This window comes from Tigriopus californicus, chromosome 11 (genome assembly GCF_007210705.1).
Source record: "Tigriopus californicus strain San Diego chromosome 11, Tcal_SD_v2.1, whole genome shotgun sequence".
Taxonomy (NCBI): Eukaryota; Metazoa; Arthropoda; class Copepoda; order Harpacticoida; family Harpacticidae; genus Tigriopus; species Tigriopus californicus.
In genome coordinates this window covers 9,822,552-9,833,672 of record NC_081450.1, presented here as the reverse complement: position 1 = coordinate 9,833,672, position 11,121 = coordinate 9,822,552, and the positions used below count along the sequence as shown (strand labels likewise).

General features: G+C 39.5%; 1 protein-coding gene across 1 annotated transcript in view; it reads left to right on the top strand.

Annotated features, from left to right (window-relative positions):
- Positions 1-11,121, top strand: part of LOC131889808 (keratin-associated protein 6-2-like) — a gene marked incomplete in the record, with an annotated part of 56,869 nt that overhangs the window by 25,334 nt on the left and 20,414 nt on the right.

Here is an 11,121-nt window from a genome sequence, read left to right as displayed (position 1 = left end):
TGAATGGATCATGCAACCATTGTTGAGACAAGATCAAGTGTCTGGAGCAATCAGACAATCACAGTCATTTTTGCTTGAAAGCGAGCCATACTAGATAGTTTTTTGTACTTTCTCTGAATAATGCACAATCCCTACTACTTTGACCATAATGTTTGACATTAGGGTGAGCTAGAGAGGAGATGGTCCATTAAAGCGAAAAACTGCATGGCGTAGAACTGACCTTATGGGTCAAACAAAACCCCTTGCACAGGCACCTTGCATCATATTATGGGACAGTCTCATGAGCTGAGGCTTTTGCTTGTGCTGTTTGATCTTTCTTTGCCGCCTTTCTTTGCCATTTGTCTGGAAGCATTGCTCAAGAGGACATATGGAGTTTACTTCCTAAAGGGCATTACTTTCCGTTTCTTGAGAGTCAATTGAGGCCTTCTCTCCAAGACCACATGAACCTGATAATGATGGAAAATTTTACATGGTGATTAATAACTATCAGCAATGTGCCAATGGTTTCTCCAGGTTGGCCAGATTTTGGGGAAAACTCTTGTATCTGGAATTGGAATGAACACGATAACCAAATTATCAACGTTTTTGCGCCAGTTGTGTCCTGTTTATTTTCCAGGATTTTCTAATTGTCAACGTAGGTTCTTGTATCTGGGGTTTTCATAAGCTGATCATCGGGTCTTCCTGGTTTTCTAAGTGCTCTCGTCCCATGCAACCTCTGATGGCAAAATATTCCCTGACTTTTTTGTAATATCATGTTTGAGTCAACTAGTTTATCCCTCTGCCTATTTTAACCACCCATTCTTTTACAAATTTGTTTATGCCATATGTATTACAATCTCATATTATCAACACTCTTGTTGATATGTTTCTTGATTTGACTTGACCATATGTCGCAATAAATATTCATTATGCAAAATTCAAATCCAAAACCCCCAAATATTCATAAAAATATGCATGAAAACACGAAATATCCAATATATGCAAATAAACCCGTTTTATGACATAAAATGTAAAATGCATATTTTGGCCGTCTCAACTAATGATGGAAATTGTGCGTTTTCTCGCTTTTTCAAGACTAATTAGAAAATCTGAATGGCTCCTACTCAGATTAACAACTTGATTCAATGTCATTCTTTTTAAAAGGAAGGTTGTCACAGCTTCCGTCAATTTGGTAAGGAGTTGAGAACATTGCTCTGCCGAGAGAAAAATTGAAATTAAAAGGGAAGAAGTTTCGAATCATGACCTACGACAAAAATGGAGTAGACGAACCAATTTACCCCGGCAATTGCCTGAAATCCACTTCATCAGTAAGCTCCACTAAATTGGAATTATAGTAGAAAATAACGGCAAATTTGAAGAACTTATCCAATTAAAAGTGAACAAAGAATACCAAACTTATTGCTGGATATAACGAACTTTCAAATTATACAAATACAATTCTATATACAAGTCTATTGTTTGACCGCATTTTGAATATCCTTCCCTAATCTTGGCACCAATGAACGTAGAGGGGTTGAAAAGGTTGAAAAAGTACAAAGCAGTTTAACAAAATATATTGCAGGCATGAACCACTTAAGCTATTGGGAAAGACTTCAATCCTCAGAATTATGTAGTATTTAGCGTAGGTATGAATGCTGCCTCATCCTCTATGTTTTTCAATGTCTCCATGCAATTTGTCCTAACCCGGGAATAAAATATAACGATAGTGATAGAAGAGGCATCACGTGTAAAATCAGATTTAATTTCAACCAATGAGATAAAAAGTTGGTGAAGACCTTAAAATCCTCTTTAGTACTAAACCGAGCATCAAACCTTTATAATCTGCTGCTATGCTCACTTGGACGATTATATTTACTAGATTGTTAAGTTTTAAGCGAAATTTTGATCGTTTTTTATCAACAATCCCAGACCAGCCTTTTGTTCAAGGGTACCCTAGAGCGCCAAATTTGAACGCATCATGTGACCAAATATTTTATCAAGGCAGGGCGTTTAAAGAGGAAAGAATCTAAAAAAAGAATGTGGGTCGTCCGCTCCTCCTTTTTTCTCCAAGCTAGCTCTCCCTGAGGACCCCCATGCCTGAATGAGTAGGTAATTCTTGAAAAAATGATCATTTATTAAATGCATCAATGGCAAAGGTAAAATGCTTTAACAAGTGAAAGCAAGAATTTGCTTAACCATTCCTTGATTGGACTGAATGGAATTGAATGCCAAATATGTTCAAGTGACAAATTTTAGTTGAGACACATTTCAAGAAACCGGCCCATTAAACGGTAGATGATGATAGCTTCGGAAATTGATGAAGCCAACTGGGAAACTGCATTGGGAATGCAGAATTGCAAAATGAAACCGTCCGATAAACGGATGTACGGTACAGCAGCTGCATTGGGAATGCAGAATTGCAAAATGAAACCGTCCGATAAACAGTCTTGTATTTTAGTGTCAAACCGAAGTCAGCATTGAAAATGCATAAAACTATTGGTTTCTCAGAAGATATAGCTACAATTTGATCGGTCAGACCACGGACTTCTAGAAATATGGACTGCGAACGAGTTTCCCGGCAAATCGGCCTGCTCTTGATTATAGCCACTCTGAGCCACTTTTCGAATTTAAGTAATAAAATAAGAAACGTAGATCTATTCAATTACCGGTAGGTCAAATTCATATCATTTACATGCAAAGTTGATCGTTTCAGAGTTATGTTGACAAAAGCTTACGTAGCTGACCAAGAGCAGGCCGAGAATTCAAATTTCATGTAGTGTTTACTACATAACTTTGAACATGTCTCCTGAGTTCCCTAAGCATAGGTTTAGGCTCAAACTTGACTGAGTTCATCTATTCAACAAGATCTTGTGGTCGTATCAAGTGCTTATTTGGAATAAGATGAGCGGTTTAGAAGATAGGATATTTTTGCTTCCGTTTGCAGTCCATCTCTCTAGAAGTCCGTGGTCAGACGTATGGACTCTCGAGAACAAAGCACAAAAAGAACAAGGATGCCCCATAGATAACTTCATATATAGATCGATCAAGGGCGCTGCGATCGCATGTTTTCGTCTCAGCTGTCGCTGGTGGAAAAAATGTTTCATTCGTAGTCAAGCTACTAAAGACAACTATGGTGCAAATTTGAATCGTTGACGGCTCGTCCAAAATCAGAGTAGAAACCCCTAATTAGACTCCTTGTCAAGCAATTGCTCTCGTCCAGCACGCTTCATAAAACGGGTTTGAGTAAGTTGTCCGACCACATTTTTAAGAACGAAATTTTGAAGAGGTTAAAATGGGGCTCAAGTTAAAGTTTTCATCCATGTGGTGGAAACACTTAACTGAAACGCAAGGAACAAGCCTGGGGTCAGGCTGACCTCCAGAGGTGTCGGAATTACCTTGTTTACGTATAGGCGCAATCATGTCACCCACATTCAAGCACATTGTTGTGAGATTGAAACGAAATTCCAAATGCCTCATCATTGCATTGCAATTTTGGATACATTTTGTTACACTTTCGAGATTTTCGAGATGTGTTGCTAAACAAGGGCAATCAATAGAGTACATGATTTGCTCTACTAATGTCCAAATCTTTTTTTTTATATGTTACGTGTATTATGACCTAAAAAGCATGTTTTTTATTATTCTACTACTCTTTCTACCTGTATATTTGTAAGATTAAAAAGAAATTAAGATTAAAGAGGAATAACAAACGTTTCATGATAATAATTCAACTTGCCTGAAGCAAGATTTAACGAAATATCTTTGTCCCATTTCCACCAGCGTCAGCTGACCTGAACACATGCTCATGCGGTACAGCTCCTGTTGAACTTAAGCATTCTAGTTATGGTTTCCTATGTGATGCCCCTGGCAGAGGTTGAGAGCGTAAAGTGCGTCCTCTAGAGCCTGGTTTTCAAAGAAGACGCTCTGCTCTTTATTGGTCCTTAGAAATCATTGAAATGGGGGGCCTCCTGTTGAAAAACCACCAATATCTTCCAATTAGAATTGTGGATAAGCTTTTGTGTTACAAAATGCATTTATTGGTTGTTCTTTGCCGGACTTATCATTTGAATGTATCTTAAAGACTACTACTGGCTTGCTTCCACTTCGGCCAAACCAGCCTCGCGCATCTGCTCTTTTATTTTTTGCAAGAAAGGAATAGAAAGAGAGTGCCTGAAGACGCACCATGGAAAGGAACAGTCTCGTCAGCTGAAGGTTTTGCTTGCGCTGTTTGATAATAATTTGCCGCTTTTCTTTGCCATTCGCCTGGAGGTACTGCTCAAGAGCATGGACGAAGTTCAGTTCTTAGAGGCGCTGTTTTTCGTTTCTTGAAAGTTAATACCTGTGAGCAAGAGGCAACAGGGTAAAGGATCCAAGATTTGGTCGACACCTTACTCAGAATGGTTGACATTAGGGCCCTGTATTCAAAATACAGAGCACTAGCTAGTAGTGATGGGATCGAATAAATTTTCAAAATCAGGATTGCCAAAAAACTAAGAAAGTCAAAGCACCGGCCGTTTCCAACGTAAGGTAAAAGGTTAGGTTTGATCAAAAAGGCAACCCTTGTTTGATCAAGAAAAACCAGGGTTACTCTGGACTAACTAACGGGTTTTCGATATTCTGCTACTGATGCCATACGCCACTGAAAGTGTAAATTGGTAGCCCTAGTCGCAACCTCCCGTGATTATTTATCTGATCCCATCAGTCATCAGTACTAGCTAGCATCGAAGGAGTTCGCTGTAGTAAAAAAAGGTATGGCAGTGAGAAGCGCCGTCTGACGCGTTCTCGAAGGAACAGCTCAAATTGTTCAAATGGATGGGAAAACAGGACACAAAATTTGCAGAGTTGTGCGCATCCCAAATGGCGCTCAAGGAACTCAGAATGGGACAAAAAGACAATCATGATTGCAATAACTCGACGTAGACCTCAAACTTCGACCATAAAAAGCACTACGTACTAGTGATGGGATCAAACAAATTTTCAAAATCAGGATCGCCAGAAAGCTAGGAAAGTCAAAGCACGGGCCGTTTCTAACGTATCACAGAATATTAGGCTTGACCGAAAAGATGACCCTGGTTTGATCGGAGAAAAATCAGGGTTGCTTTTTGTGATTAACCAACGGGTTTTCGATTTTCCGATAGTAATGCCGCATGCCATAGAAAATGTAAATTGGTAGCCCTACTTGCAACCTCAGGTGATTTTTAGTTTGATCCCCATCAGTACTACGTACGTACGGTACGTACTCAACAAAGACATGATCATCCAAGGCTCTACTAGGTCAACTTACCGGTCTCGTTAAAAAGCCATTTTGAAGATTGTTAGAAATATCTAAACAAATCTTGGTATTTTTCGGCAAATGAGCACTTAACTTGAGCTAGAATTCAATTCCATCAGATCGAAAGTGCTCCTCATGATTTTGTGAAGTAGAAAACGGGAAAAGCTGTATTCGAGTATTTGTCTCAAAACTGAATAAAGCTTTTTGACCATCGTGATGATAAGGGTGAGACGAGAGGAGACAAGACAAGGCGATCGTATTCAAGAATCCAGCTCAGGAGGAAAGGACAATGGGACATGCTCACGGGGGTCGTTATTTACCCCTTTGCACTTGACCACCCCCTTTTGACTTACGTAGGGATGGGTCGAGGTTTTGGTTGTGGCACGAGTCAAATACAATAGTGTCGAAATAATCGGAGCTGTTGTACGAAAAAACGAAAGATAATGCTAAAAACGATATAAGGATAAAACTTTAAGCTCGCTTTGAAACAGAAGTTTAATTGTTGGTTGAAAATGCGGTTACATTTTTACGTTTGACACATTCCTACATATCCGAAAGATGGCGCTTGAGCGCAAAGGGGTACAAGAAACCAAACAAACTGATCCTGTCATCCTATCCCATTACAAACAAAATACTCAAGTATAGGTGTGCTTAGCAGGGCGGAGAAATTATTAAAGACCATTTTCGACCACCTGGCAAAAAATGGTAGCAGGAAATGGTGACAGAAATAGACGAAATGATGCAAAAAGGTGGCAGAAGACACCAAAATCTAGAAATCTTTAGAAACCATTGAACTCAACCTCCCGACCAGAAATTGCAAAAATCATGGCCAAGCTCTCCAAGCCAGGCAAATTCCCTCCCCATAGGCATTCGAAATTATAGGGAGGAATATGGCCAGTTTTAAGCTGTAGCTGGGTGGAAGAATTCCTGTCTACCAGTATTTTTTTCCTTTAGGCACCTTTAAGCTACAGCTGACTGATGACATCATCTTAAAAAGGAAAGGTAAACAAATCTCCTGGGCGGTCACTTTTCCTGCGCTATACGAAGACTATTGAACACATTTAGCATTCATTCCTCCAAAATTTCAGTGAGCAATGTCGCCTAAGCCAGGTAGTCCACCCTTTTAGCCGTCCGCTTTGCCGGATTTCCCAAATTCCAATTTGATTTCCAGAGCAGCCGCTCTACCACCTCGGCAGTTACTCTCCTCCATGAAATTGTCCAATCTTTGTGGATCTCTCCTCAAGCACCATCAACCCAACTTTCCTCCACCAACTACCTCAAATCATCAATAGTCAAAGCTAGCGCCAGGATCGAAAACATTTCCAATAGACTTCCCATCAAGAATCTTCCCTCTCTAATAGTTCTTCAACTCTTCCGAACCTACATCAACCCAATTTTCCTCTACTGCCTTCCGCCCAATCCGCCCTCAAATCCGCCGATGCCACCTTCACCAAATTCCTCAAACGATTTCTGTGCGTTCCCCAATATGCCAAAAATGCATGGAGGTATTTTTACAGCCAAACATCGGGCTGACCAGGTTAGTGTCCCAGTGTTGGGAACCTGACCTTTCCGGAGGTGATGTCCGGACACAAGTTGTCCTTCTCGGTCAAGGACGTACTAACACCCTACTGTCCTTGGCCTGACATCCCTTCGGAATATTGGCGGTCACGCACGTTTTTCCGGCTCCGGTCCAAATGTCATCAATGGCGGGAGCTGAAACAGGATCTGTTCAATCTGACCCACCCAATCTTCTGTACTAATCAAGATTTTCATCGCTTGTCTCTACCCAACTGTTTATGTACTGGCTGTGATTTGATTCTCCTCTTCACTTTTTTCATGTAGACTAAGCTCGAAGTATGGAACCCTCCTAACAGGGGATATTGGCCGTATAGACAAAGTGCAAAGAAGAATCCCTAAGTGGCACAATTCTTATCCGGGCAGAATATCTTCACTTTCTTCAAACATTAAAAGTGAGACGTACTTTCTTGGACTTCCCTCTTATGTTGAAGGTGTGCTTAAGACTGTTAACAATATCACTTCTTTGGGATCACCAATCTTTGCAATCACTTTTCTTAGCTCGTGAAGGATCAGATTTGATGAAGACGCGCAAATTAGAAAATGGGCCTTTTTTGGAATGAAATGTCAAATCTCGTGCACGTTACCATTCTTTTTATGCGTTCTGCTTGTATATGGAACACTTATGCTTGAAACATTCTTGAACAGTGAGTGCGTTTAAAAAACTTTTTTTCTAGCATGGTTCTAAATTATTAGTCCATTATTAAACCCCTTCTGTTATCATCAATTCGATGTTTGAGTAGTTCATACAATAAACAATTCTAGTCATAATTAGTGTGATATCTCATTCTAGTCAGGTATTTTATCGTTCTCACCATTTAATTCAAATTTTCTGATATCGATTTCTGCCTGCAAGTGCTCATCTGCTTGTATTCATGTGGAAAGGTGTAAAAAACAAATTCAGCATTTCAAGATACTCGACTTCACCCGCGAAACCTTTTTGCAACATAATGACATAACGTTTCAGCTTGCTCAATTATTTACATAAAATACAAGATTCAAGTCTGATTAATAATGGTTGACAATAAGTATTAACCCAAGATTCCAGTCAAGATGGAAGACGGCTGTCCCAAGAATCTCCGTCGATTTGATTAAGCTGTTGTTTTAGGAAATGAGATGTGACAAGTGACCGCCCAAGGACGAATCAAAATGGAGGTTTCGTGACCATTTTTCTCAGAAGGTTGAGTTTGACATCAGCTTAAAGGTCCATAATGGGATTCAGCGCCCTTACGTCACAAAATGCTAGCCAAATGTAAACAAGGTCTGTCATTGGTTGAAAGTGTGGGTAGCAAAGTCGAAGGAGCAATTGGAGCAATCCCTGTCAAAGTAAAAGGGCGGGAAAGTCAAACTGATCGAAAACCGTCATTTTCGAAGTCAAAGTTTCACATGTTCCGGTCAATAATTTTGCCCAAAAATGTTACTACAACACGACATTTTTGAAGCCGTTTCAGAATCAATCACAATTAGAATCCTTTTTGCATCATACTCTGGGCTAGAAGGATAAAACCTTCAGACTAGTACATAAATCTCAAGCTAATGTCGGCAAACCCTTATGTACTGTAAACTTGATGATGGCCCGAATGCAAAAAAACCTCCAAATTGCCCCTAAGCTAGATTTTACAAGAGATTGCCGCTTCTTTCATTGAATGATCATCTATCATACAAAAATCAGTGGCTAAGATTAATACAAAAGGGAATATTTTACTAAAGACTTTACTAAAGGGAATGTTTTACTACGTGACTTCACTAAAGCATTGAGCAAAAACAAAATTAGTCACCCTTGGAAAATGATGAATTTTTCGACTTTTTCAGCTGTCCAAGTTAAGTTGAGGTAAACTGGTGATACAAGATGGAAGAACCATGAAATTTGACTTGCTGGAATAGAAATAAATTACAAGTGACAAGAATTCGTGTAAAGTTCCAACATATTTTTGATGTGAGTGTTTGCCAGAAACATCCAAGCACTCCTTGAAAGTGAATCAGACGTGTTTTATTAACTACAGAGCGAAAAAGGAACCAACTACTACACGATCCTAGAATTCCAATGTCAATCATCTTGAATTATAAACAACAATATACGTGAAAATTGAACTATATTGACTGGAAATGATCAGCAGTAACCTCCACAACAAGATGGAGGGTGAAAACCGATCCAAGGTAAGGCCTTACTCATCGTTTTAGCTCCGTTTCCTAATAAGATCAATGCCTACCGGGGTATACGGCGACAATTTGATAGACCTCCAGTTAAATTGAGACCTTCATGCCTGATCATTTATTTGATCCCATCAGTAGCAAAAAAGTCAGTGCATTTCAGACAGAATTACTAAAAAAATGTGGTAAGAATTTCAATACATTCTTTCCTTTGTTCAGAAAAGAAGCAAGTAGCGGTTATGGGAGGGCTAAAAACCGTTCCGTTACCGTTACTTTTGCAAAAAATGAACGTGTTACCAGCAGCGTTACTCAAGCACTGATAATATGTACTTATTTCTATTTTCGCGCAAGTTAATGAGCACAACCAAATACGTACCTCGTCATGGGCCTTGTGATAACGCTTTTTAGGGCCAAACTTTTGCAACCCCTTTTTGTCAAAAATATAACGAATAGCTGTTCATTTAACATGAGCTTTCTTGAAAAGAATACTTATGAAACTCATCAATGACATTGATCAATTGAAAATTCTTGACTTAATGGATAAACGTTATCCCCACTGATTAGTTGGCGGTGCTCATTCTTCAATTTCTGGCAAAACGTTATAAGGTTTAGATGGAGACTTTATGGGGTTATTAATATCATGTTAGGTTAGGTTAGGTTAAGTTTGAAATGTAGCACCGCCAACTAAGTGGTGGAGAATATCGTCTACCAGCTTTAGGAAAAAGATGACCTCACTTTGAAGTTACCTGGGCGAGTAATTTTCTAGTTATATTGACTTGACAACTTATTTAATCTATTTGCATAAGATCTACCTTGAAATGGTGATGATTTTGCGACCAAGAAGGAAACTGGAACTCTTTTAAGCGGCATCACGGTTTATAATCTTCTGTTTAAATGTTCTGCCCACTGATGACGTCTTAGCGCTCGACCAATCACAATTTACTTCGTTCTGAGCTAACCTCTACTTACAATTAGTGCTGGGGCGATTCTGGACTCGAGTCTGAGTGCACTGGAGTCTTTTAATCGATTTTGGAGAAATAGTCGACCCCAATATGAGAGGAAAGGAAATAGTTTATCTTGCCCTTTATCCTAAGCCGACTCTACGTTTTTAAAGTCTAGAAAAAATCAATTCGTCATCACTCTCTCTTTATGAAAATGGTCAGAGACAAGACCTGTGCCTTTCTGGCCATTCAAGGCAATGTCAATCAGGATAGTTCACATCCTTGTTGTGTTAAAAATATTGGTACTTCATGCGCATTATGATACTTTTAACCGAGGCTACCTGAAAGAAGAAGCATCCATGATGGGACGAAATTTAGACGGTTTTGGACGCCTGAGGCCAGTTTTGTAAGGCTCACGCCTCGGAGTTATGGGCTTGGACGTTTACCGGTACGAAAATACACTGGTGAAAGTGCCGAGGGAATAATCATTCTGGGTAACGTCCAAGCCTTAACTAAGAGGTACGAGCGTATAAAAAATTCGCCTCTGGACACTACAGTACGTCATCCCAGACAATTCACCTGCCACCGCACTGAAGATCTTTGGAACAGATGTGAATTCAGTCCCTCAGAGCCAACAGGCGACAGGGCTTTGGTTTTCGATTGGTTTTTTTTTTACTTTGTGTCAAAACATAATTGTCTGGGCTTATTTATGAGTAATTATTTTGATTTTCTATAAAAACTTATTTGTGTTGTGATCTCCATGTGCCACTTAAGTTGTATTGTGTGCCAATTTTTCTGACCCTTGTTAGGGACTCTTGATATCGAAGCTATGTGATTCGAAACGCTCTTCCTTACTTCATCCATCTGTATTATACAATGGATCTGATCGTCACAATCTGTTTCACCTGAATTGAGACTCATGTTTCTTGTTATTTCTGGAAAGCGATTACTAAAGAAAGAAACTTATGGAAGTTATATTTGAAGCATGATTTACGAGCAACTAATGTGGCCTTGGGAAGGAGCTGGTAGGACCTTATTAGTTAAATTTGCTAACATTTCCAGGTCCTTACGAGCCACTCTCCTCATCGCGATAGAATTCACAGCCTGCGCCCCTATTAACCGTCTCAACTTAGTGGGGTTGGTCATTAATAAAGCTAAAAAAATAGCTTGTTTTGCCGTCGAGCACCAAACCAAGAGATTCGA